We start from the raw sequence: 11407 nt of genomic DNA on the forward strand, positions 1-11407 counted from the left end.
ACCTGGAGAAATTGGATGGGTGGCCTGTACAAAATGGGGTATGGACAGCTGCAAGGCTCTCCTCTGTTGAGGTAAGAGCACCGAACAGCATTAATGCAATGAGAGCAGGCGACTTCCTGAAGAGAAGGCTCTGGGTTTTGGAGTGGATTATCTTAGAAGAGGTAATAGGTGAGATGTGAGTCAATAGAGTGACACACTTTTGATCAATGAGGAACATGATCAGTGAGAGAAGATTGAACAAACCGGGGTTGCCAAATCTAAAGACAGAAGGAACATGATAAATCTTGAAAGGTTACTAAAAAAGCAGAAAAAAATAATCTGCACTCTTTGTCTACTGGGACAAGGGGTAATGGTCTGTAACCTCAGTGAGAGACATGGCTTAGATGCCAACAAGATCCTTCTACTGATAGTGATAATTGCAAAAAGAGGAAATAGCTTGCTTGGAAGCTTACCAAATGTCCATCTTTGGGGGTTAGACAGATTACAGTCTAGAATAACGTAGATCTTATTCATCTTGCCTTTGGGAGATGAACTAAATGTCCTCCTGAAATGTCTTTCAACTTCAATTTCTTGAACTTAAGAATCTTTTAAACCACATTTTAGTCTCCTTTCATTTTGGTCCAGTTAAGCCTACCTAGTCTATGAAGAGTTAAGAATTTCGATGTTCCTTATTATCTTACAGAATTGTTAGCATTTAGCATCAATTAAAATGGCAAAGTCTTATGATTCGCTTTCCACCTTTGCTCAGCCTTATCCATTATTCTTGAAGCAGTTAAATAAATATGGTTTAACTGCAGTCTACTGAATAAATGTTCTCTCTTTATTTCTCTGCATGTATGTCTGTACACATATAATATATATATATATATATTTGAAATTATGATTCCATTTATCCCAAGTTTCTGGAATTTATTGATTTTTTTAACAGTGTTTAAATTACATCCACTTTTATGGAGACAAATCTGTTGAAGAATTAAACAGCAAAGTTTGCTCCAATCTATAAACATGACAGGGGGATGATTTCCTCTCATTTGCTAAATATACTGCTCCTTAGTTGGAGACATAAATAAGAATGTTGCCTAAGTAGGTCATATTTGAGCTAGGGCTTTTCAAAAGACATGAAAGCACCCACCGTGAATATACACTTCAAAGCCAGAACCCATTTTTTTGTGCACATTTTGTTCCCGAGAAGTTTTCCATCTGTTCTAATGTCATGGCTTTGCCACAGTGGCTTGTCCCCAGACTCTGTATCTCTGGCAACTCATATGTTTTACTTTTTAATGCGGCAGGTAAAGGAGATAATTGGAAGACCTTCAGAGTCAGCCGGGGGGGGGCGGGGTGGGGGTGGGGAGGGGCAGGAGGGAAGGGGGAATCTTTCACTTCTAAATGGAGGCAAAGGACAGACTTCCTCTGCTCCTTGTTGTTAGATAGCTAGTTTGATTGGATGCCAGGAGCTGAAAGGAGGCAGCGTGCATTTTGAAAGGCTTTTCGAGGAGCAAATCTGAAATTAAACGACAGATAATATTTATAGAGGTTAGTGAAGTTCACTTCACCCTGCTCTCAGTAGCAGTGCAGTTCCAAATTCAAGATTCTTGATGGATTTAAACCCTTTTTCATCAGCAATAGTCAGACCTGATCTGCCTGTCACTTTCTGAAACGCTGCCTTTCTGACTTCTCCATGTAGCTCTGAAAGGGGAGGAAGCATCCTCACTAATATGTCACTCAACCCACCCACCTAGACACCCACAGCTTGTTTGAAACCACCGTAGGAAAAAAAAAGACCACCACACCACACACCTTGGATTGTAGCCATGCTGAAGAAAGCACTTCTTTAAATATCAGAATCAGTGAACATTGGTCCTAGGGGTGAAGCCAGAAATAAAACCCTACTTAACTTGTATCTCAAGCCACCCCTCAATCTTGCAAAACAAGTCGAGCTGTGTGTTTGCTATTTTATGTGCGAATCAGTGGCAGCATCACTGTATGTTATATTTACACAAGAATTTTTATTTATTTGCATTGCAGAGTGCCCATCGCTCACACAAGAACTTCTGGAACACCACTGGGTGAGTGTGGCTGACGAGTTGCCCTACTCAGTGTCCAGTTGATGACACTTCTATAATGGCCTGAGGGACAGAAGGAACATCCAGGGTCTGGGGTTGGCTCTGCAAGGAACTGGCTGCAGTGCCATTGCTGATAGAGTAATGTGGAAAATGACACAAAAGTCAGGGAATGGGTTTTGTTGGAACCAGACGCCAGCAGGAGCAGCGATTGTTGGGCAAACAGAAGGGCTTCAGACCTAAAGGCCATGTGCACATGCCTGAGTAAGTCCACAGCGATGAACTGCAGGGCTGAGCTCAGCTCTGGGGGTCTGCATGTCCCAGGACTGTGCCTGGGAGAACGCTTTCACATGGTATAAAGAGCTCCTCTGGTGTCTTTGGCACAGCAGCCAGGCATACTGCATAGGGAGCAAAACCTCTTTCTAAATATCTGAAAAAAGTCTTCTGGGGCAATCTGCATCTTCCCACCCTGAGGCTGATAACATCCACCATTACCACCACTCTCATTGCGGACTACCCTGAGACAAGTGAATACCTCTTGTACATCATCACTCACATGTACAACAACTCCTTGGGCAGCACTTGTGTTTTCTGGTCTCTAAAGAAAGGGGAAACTCCCTTTCTTTCTGCATTTGAAAATGCCAACATGATACAGTCCTAGCAAGCCTGTGAAACAGTCAAGCTTCAGAGCAGGATGGACTGCCATCCGGTTCACAGCAACACCTGGCAGTGGGATATATGGAAACACACTGCCACGTACAAGGAAAGTAATTCTTTTACCCATTACAGAAAGATAGCATAAGAATAAGTCTTCAAAAGACTTAGCAATTAAGAGCAGAATGAATGTGAGTCATCTGTCCAGCAAAAGCTGTGCCAGATGCAGACACAAAGTAGTTCAGCATGTTAATCCCACTTAGGCAATGCTTGTCTTATGACAGAGAACATTTTCTCTCAGTTTGTGAGGTGGTACGTGTACATTCATGCATACACATGAACTTTAGAGTAATTTGGGGTTGTTCAGTTTGCTGATTTGCCATCTATTCATCTTAGGGCATTTTTAAATATGTCTCAATGTAATTTGGAAGTGTATAAATTCTGCATTTTTGTCCAGAGATTGTCAATATAGGCACTAACTGCAGAGCTACCTAAAAATTTGGATTCCAATTTGAAAGAAATGCTGTTGTTTGGAAATGTGATGTATATTAAAGCAAGAAAAGCAAAGAAAGACTGAAGAAATTTCCAGCAGCTCTGCAAGGTCTATACCTGCTCTGTCGAACAGAGAGGACAGTGGAATGCAGCCTTGACAGTAAACCTTTGCTGGCAGTTCCCAAGACTCCTGGTTCCAGGGGAGTTCCTCAGGAAAGGAGACCCTGAGTGCTGAACAGGTGTCCCAAATCCCCAGGCTCACCTCCAAAGCCTTGAGTGAGGTTCCCCAGACAGCTGAGTTGTCAGCTGTGTTTGGGAAAGCAGCAACAGTTTGGGAAGGAATGAATGAATTTCTATTTTCTGATCAGAAAATTTCTGACCAGCTTCTTTTCAAAAGGCTTTAGTGTTACTCTGTTTGTGGAATGGGAAAGCTGCAGAATTCCTCCTTTCTGGATTAATCCTGAAATCCTTAGACATCCTGGTCTCAGTCTGAGGATGAGAGCTTTTGGAGGTAGAGCATGACAGGCGGCATAGCTGATGAGAAACAGTGGCCACAGAGCTCTTTGCTCTGGTAGCTCTAGGCTTGCAGATGATTCCCCAGGTGATGTTTTCAGCCAGTCAGAGAGACCTTATCTCACAAGGAAGCCCAAGGATTGGAGCTGGGGAATGTTTAAGCCTTTACCTCACTCTACTTTGTGGAAAAGCAGCTTGCTGGACCTTGTGAGAGAGACTCTGAGGTGCTGGAAGATGAAGTCGACTGCTTTGGTGAAGGTTGAACATGACTGTTGTCCAAAGAGCTACTTACTATATGTGTGTGGAGGTACTAAATGTATAAGGTGCCTCAGACTGCTTGTAAGGAGGGTGGTAGTAGTGGCAGACGTTGTGGTGCTGTAATGTGATTTACTCAGCTGTTCCCATGCTTACCATGACTTTATTTACCTGTTGCTCGTACTGTTCAGGTTGTCTGGATGGGGAAATGTGTACAGTTGGGAGTGGATATGACTTTTGAAACACAGACCCAGGGTCATGTGAAAAATGCACGTTGCTGTTTCGATTGCAATCAGTTGTGAAAATGCAAGAGGATGAAAGGTTTTTGCTGGCTTGCTAATGGGTGCCTGTGTACTCTTTTTCATGCTATTTCAATGAAAACACCTGGAAATGAACTGATAATTTGAGGATTCAGGGAAGGAAAATGAGCTGCCAATGCTGAAGGCAGCCAAGATGAGTAGCAGACAGCAATATGCTACAGCTTGTGAGGCACTGCTGGGAGATAGGGAAACAGAGGAGCACAGAGGTCAGTGCTATTAACTCTGTGTAGTGGTATGTGTGAGTGAGAGCAAGACTTTTTCAAGCTGGGCTATTAATTTTTCACCATATTTTGCTGATTTTTTTCATCATCCGTTTTATAAAGAAGATACAATTTAGGTGAGGGCTTGCAAGCTGCCCTTAGAGGCACCGAGTGCAATCACATTGCCGGATCTAACACTGAACTCTGAATTTAAGTGGTTGGTCCCAGTGACAGACTCAGGAGAACAGGTTCAGCTTTTTGGGGGCCCAAATCTTCCTGGCTTCTTCACTTGGCTGCTCAGCTCGCCTGTGAAATGCATGAGCTGTGAGCACACGAAACATGAAGGATAAAATAAATTCAAACTCCTAAGATGCCCAGCTCTAAAATCAGCCAGCAGCAAAGTGTGGTGCAATGGTAATTAACTTGCATGGTGGCAGCTCTGGGAGAGGTACACATTGGGAGCTATGGGAGATTTGGTGTGATGGACTGGAAGCACTGCTGAGGGGGTCACGGGCTGGTGGTAAAAACCCCCAGGGACCAGGGAGCACAGCAGGGTGCTGGAAAAGAGCAGCCCTGAGGGGAGGAGATAAAGAAAAGGGTCCTTTGGTGCCTTCTGTGTTCCTCCTGCCCCTCCAAACGTGGCAGCTGCTCAGAGAGGCCATGAAGTAAGTGTGTTTCTCCTGAGTGCTTGCTGTAAACAGTGCGTACAGCAGCACTGATTATACATCAGCTCGCTGGGCTAACTATAGCATAGTAATTAAAAGGGTGAGAACATTTTGGAGTACTTTCCGCCACTTGTTGTCTGTGTAATCCCCCTGTGTTTGGCAATAAATAGAACTTTTAAGTTTAATTAATATACACTTGGCTGGCTATCCATTTAAAAGCACGCTTCGGTGGCCTGAGACATTATCCACTTATGCAGAGTGTTGCTGGAAGAGCTGGTGCAACGCTGGAGAGGGAGCGCAGGGCCAGGGCAAGGGGCGCTGCCGAGCCCCGGAGCAGGGAGGCACAGCTTCACGTCCCTGGGAATGTAGGTCAGTGGGCAACTCAGAGCATGCTCTGAGATGAGCATAGGCGCTGCAAGAGAAGGCAGAGTAAATAAACAGCTTTTCTCCTGAATGTGGGGCAGCTTGGGCTGTTTTTAAAATTTATTTCCGAATGCTGGGTTTCGTAAGTGAGTTCCTCTCAGGCTGAGGAGTCAGAAGGTCAAATGAGTCTTGAGAGTAAAATGGAATCTAGTATCTCCCTTTTTCCCTCAAACTTGTTTTGTGTAGGGCAGTTCAAACCATTGATTTTTTTTTTCCTTTTAGAGTTTAGCAGAAACAACTGCAACAAAAAAATTGGTTTGGATTAGATCAAATATACATTCCTTCCCTCCTCCTCCCCTCCTGGGATGAAACAAACAAACAAATCATGCCGTTTAGCACCATTGTGTCATTTGCCCCAGAACAAGCCATTTTATTTCATGTGCTTTTTGAAAAGCAGGGGTGAGGAGCAGCTAGAGTTTCATAAAACTGCCAGAGGACTTGGACTCTAGTCCCAGCTCCAGTGAGTGCTGAGTTATTTATCTGCAAGAGCAGGGTGTCAGCAGGAGCTATTTCAGGCCACTCTTTGCTCCAGAATGCACCCCAGGCTGATGTTTGGAGGAATTTTCTGTGGGTGGCAATGAGTCTGTGCAGGTCAGGAGTGAGTTGAGTTGCAATGGATGCACAAAGTAAGCCATGGAAGAGAAGTGAGGATCAGTGTGGATGGGGAAAATACTCAACTTGGAGAGGAAAGAAAAGACTTCAGGAACGAAGCGGGTCTATAATGTCGCTTTTTTCTTTCAGTCTCTGATACTATTTTCCACTGCTCTCCCTGCCTCTCCTGGTTCTTTAACCCATGTCTGCTCATCTCCTATTCACGTCTTTTTTTACTTTCTCAGTCTTTCCCTCTGACTCAGGTGCTTTGATCTGGGAAGTCAAGTTAGTATGCCATCGTGTAAATTAGTGACTTATGCTTCCTAGTGATGAGCTAGCATATGTAGCGTTGTATGTATTGAAGGCCCAGTTGTAGGTAACCTGATTTAATTTTCACAATTTTTGTTTGTTTGTTTTGTTAATTTTTTTATTATTATTATTTTTATGCCTTTGTGTTGAATTTTTTTTTTTTTTTTTTTTTAATTTTAAAGTGCTTTGCAAGAGCAGATTTACTGGCCTGTTCTGCAGAGTGGAGGGCATGAGAAATGTCCTTTCTCCTGACTTCAGGGTGGAATGAAGCAAACACTTGTTGGGTACAAATAATTTGTCTCATTTTCTCCATCAGTTCCAGGAAGAGAGGAAGTGTTTCCCCGAGGAAAACCTTTCTCTGCATTATCAGTAAAGGAGCCTGAGGTGGCTGGCTCAGGTGCAAGTGTTGGCTGTGGGTGCCCACCTGTGCCTGGAGGAGCGGCGCGCTCTCTCTGATTGGCCTGGCCAGTGGCAGTTGAATTAGCAACAGAGGGTCCAAAAATAAGCAGATTTAATAAAAAAAAGCTTCATGGCATGGTGGTTGGGCCCGTGCTGTGCAACTAATTAACTTGCTAACCCTGTGGAAGCGCTTCCAAAAATGAGCTCCTGTTTGCTGCTCCCGCGCTTCCTGCATTCAGGTTCCTGCGCTGCTTCAGCTTCTGCCCCCTTCCTCAGGCGGTCAGCATAGCAATGTCACTTATGCCTGCTGTGTACAGGAGGGACATGTCACATCTTGTGCCTTTCCTGGCCTGCCACTGTGACCTTCTGCAATAGCTGAGAACATCATCTCCCCCTCCCTGAAGTGGGGCAGCTCTTTTGCTGAAAGAAGACTTCTCCGTTCTTTGGGCTTCCCTGTTGCATGCAGTAGTCATCCACCAATAATTGTTTATAAGGACAAGGAGACAAGTGCTTTTTTGAGTTGTGCTTCTTTTTCTTCATGCCAAGTGGAGTGTTATCCCCCTGCACAGTTATCAAAGGCATAGATGTGCTTCTCTTTTACACTGTGAGATTTATCAGCAATGCATGTGAAACATGGTTCCCTTTTTTCTAAGTCTTTCTCTTTTCTCTGTTTGCAGAAATATCCTGATTTTCATACTGTGGCTTGAAATGCCTGGCTCTGGCTATTTGTACCTGCTTTGTAATAGCCCCACTTGAGAGGTGAAAAAGGAGGCTCTAAAGCCCAATTCCAAGATTATGACCTGCACATTATTTTAATTTAAACTCACCTCCTGTTACAACAGAGAATCAAGGTGTAAGTGTGTAAAGTGCTTTGGGAGCCCTGTGATAAAAGGCCCTATAAAAACATAAATGTAAGCAGATGGCAGTCACAACCTACCTGGTAGGAGCAACACACAAGCTCACAGAAAAGGGTGCAAACTCAAGCCCTTCCCGAAATTATCTTGGACAACAATAAATGTAACCTGTGACAGGGTTTGTAATACTGGGCATTTGTAATATAGACCCTGCTATTTCTCACCGCATTGCCTCAGCCTGAGACACAAGCTAAATCATCGGGTTGCACCTCCAAGCATGTTCAGGCTTTGTGTGCCGTTTGAAAAGAGATTCATGACTGTGGAACAGCACCAATGGCAAGTCATGGCCATGGATGTATCTCAACGACTTTGATGCTGATGTCCTCAAGAAAAAACATAAAATAAGAAGTCCTTGGATGCTGCATCACCAGTTTGTAGTTAGGCTCGGTCTGGGGCATGATGTGCAGAAATGGAAAGGAGTGAAATGTTATGAGCAAGACATGCAGTGACATGTGTTTGCTGAGGAAAATGGAGAGCTGATCTTTTTTCCACCCTTGCCTGTTCATCTATCATTTTTTCCCCCAAAGGATGAATTTTTTCTTTATCTAACTTGTCTTTTTTCCCTGCTGTGAAATGTTTTGGGTCAGATGGTATTTTGCTGGGTTTTAGAAAACTGCTAGAAATTAATTAATCCATAATTAAATTGATGGGGAAAAAGACGTACAGAACTGTTAATAGAATTATGTCCTCAAAAGAAACAAAAATGAGACAGTTTCCTTTCATTTCTCTTTTTTATAGTTTGCAGTGTGACAGATTTCTGACCAAGTTCGAGTTTACACAAAGTGCATGTGGCAAAAGTTGGAAGTGTTGTAATGCTGCCTACTGTGATTTGTATAAACATTTAGGATCCCCTGGAGAGGAATGTAATCCAGGGTTCCCTGCTTACAGAGAAACGCTCAGAACAATATAATATTTGAAAGAAAAGAAACATTTTTAATTGGATTGGTGCTGACTATTTTTGAAATACAAAGAAGACACTTTATCCAGTAAGCTGCAGATTGTTTGCAGTCACAGGGAATTGGCAGGCCTCAAATTAGCTGCAGGACAGCCATTGCTGTTGTTCTGTGAGCCTAACAAAATGTGAGATTTGAAGGAAAAATACTAATGATAAGAAAAAGCTGTATAATTCAAGCCACATGCTTTTCTAAGTTTATGCTAGTTAGGCTGAATGGATCATGTGATTTCCTCATGCATTCCTCAAATAATAAAAAAATTGAAGGGGAAGATTGTCGAGTTTCTTTCTTCTGACTAAATACTTGTATGGGATGGGGCAGATCCTGGCATGTGCTCTCCTTTGCTCGCTGGGACTGTGCTGCCAAAGGGTGACCTTGGATTGCTCCCCGAGACCTGCCACCTCTCTCTGAACCCCTCGTACCTTTGAGGATGACCTTCCCTGCTTTAAGCACCCATCCCCCTGCTGTTAGCAGGAGAGGGGCAGCTCAGGCACTGCTCCCAGTTTCATGCTGGGTTGAGTCCCTTTCCTGTTTGTATTGAATGTGAAGAGAGGAGAGACCTGTTGTTTCATCAGCAACATCAAAGAGAAGAAAGTTGCTCTCCAGTGTATCCAAATTTGCAACATCCCTTGGCTTTTGTAGTAACAGAGAGAGGATATCAGAGGGTTTTAGTAAAGGTATAAAGCCTGGTTTTATTTCCCTTTGCCTTCCACTGCTGCATTTTTTTTCCCCTTTATTTGCACTGCTGGTCAATGGGGTCCATCGGTAACGTCAACATGCCTTAGTTTGCCAGATGCAGCATTCCTCTTAACATCAGTAGCGGCTGAGGTATCACTAAACTTAAGGTGAGGATAGGCTCCAGAACAGATAGAGTGCCCTGAGGCAACTAAAAGTTCTGTGCCTCTGTTGTTGTTTGTATTTATTATTTCCAAGCATTAAAAGTAATGTTAAGATGTATTCCCACAAAAAGAAAAGATTCAAACTCATGATCTTTTGGCACTTCAGGGATAACATAAAACAAGGAATATTACCACTCAGGCCTCCTTCTGTGTAACCAGTGAAAAGAAATTAGTATCTTCATGGGGAATTTAAATCTACACGTGATCTGAGGGCTCCTCTGGAGGGGTCTGCTGCTTCATTGACTTGAGTGACTACACACCTACCATAGGTGTCTCATCCAGGTGCTCATGGTTAGCCTGTAAGTGAAATTCTGGACAGAACAATTTGTACGTGACAAGATCCCACAACTGCTGTTTAAGGAAGGTGCACACTAGGACAGTTCCAGTAACTGTTTGGCAGAGCTGTTAGCACATTAGGTCAGGATTAATAGAGTCAGCTGGGTAGGAATGATTTTTTGGAGGGACTTGAATAAGGAGGGCTCCTAGAGAATGAAATTTAAGGTGGGACAAAAAGAAACAGGATGGGAAGGAAGACTAAGAGTAAAGGCTTAGAAGGAGGGACAAGAAAGTTAAGCTAAGTAACAGATAAATGCTTATGTTCATATCACCTCTTCAGGAGGTCTAAGGACGTCTAAGAAAAGTGCTTAAGAAAGAAGACAAAAGCCTCTCTTGTCTATGGTTAATGGTCCCCTCCTTTTCAGAAGTGTGCCTGTTATATCAAGGAGAAGCTAAGAGGAGGAATGTAAGGGGGGATTACTCTGCAGGACATTTTTGGGAGGTGACCCTCATATTTCCTAGCTTTAGACATCAACAGGTATAGATGTCATGGCTGAGCAAGTTGTCTTGAGCTGCCTTTTCAGTTGAGAGAGAGTAACTGCTGCTTTTAGGGTGCAGTTAAACTGAGCTACTTGAGATGTCTGCTGAAAAGTGTGATGAATCCTACTTTGCCTTTTTCTGTTGATGAAAGTTGAGGGATGTTAACTCAAATGCAAAGTCTGTGGTTTATTAGATACTACGGAATTCTCTCTAAACTTGCATTCACCTCAAAACAGCATATAAAACTGTGAAGTATTTGTTCTTTCTTGCCAAATCTTACTGTTGCATGATTTAAGTAGGACTTTTAGGTGGTCAAGGAGACTTACAAGTCTGATATATTTAAGAAAATGCAAAATGAGATATTTTTGGTAAATTGCATTTCCTTATTAGTCATCACTTCCCTTTTTATTCTGAGAAACAGCTCTCTTCAGACGTGTTCGTTTTATTTGGCAGAAGCGTCGATAACTCCAGATGTTGCTGATTCGTTTTCAGTTCATTGCCTTAGGAAAATTCAGTTGCACCTGAGAGAAAATACAAGCCAACCTGGAAGAAAAAGAAAAGATATATACAATAGCCTTGATAGAGGAAAAGAAAAATCAGATTAATTTATATGCTCTGGATGATCTCTAATTGTTTCCTTTAAGATGAATTAAAAGCCTTTTTATTCACAAAGAGCTGAATTCAGGGCCTTGTACATCTCCTATTAGAGTTGAAAACATGATAAAGAGCTGGATTTTCTAGCTTCCCTTAAGGGTCTACTCTTGCAATGGAAAACAGAGCACTAAATGCAGCAACTGGCAAGTAAGTAGAAGTGATAATAGGATTTGATATTAAGGAGCAATATCCTTGGCTTGCATAAGTAGGTGCCATCTTCTTATTTCAGCAGAGATCTGCTTTTTGCCCCGGATTGGCAAAAGATTTCCTGGACTGAGGCACTTAGATTT

This window comes from Hirundo rustica, chromosome 3, assembly GCF_015227805.2.
Source record: "Hirundo rustica isolate bHirRus1 chromosome 3, bHirRus1.pri.v3, whole genome shotgun sequence".
In the NCBI taxonomy this organism is placed as follows: domain Eukaryota; kingdom Metazoa; phylum Chordata; class Aves; order Passeriformes; family Hirundinidae; genus Hirundo; species Hirundo rustica.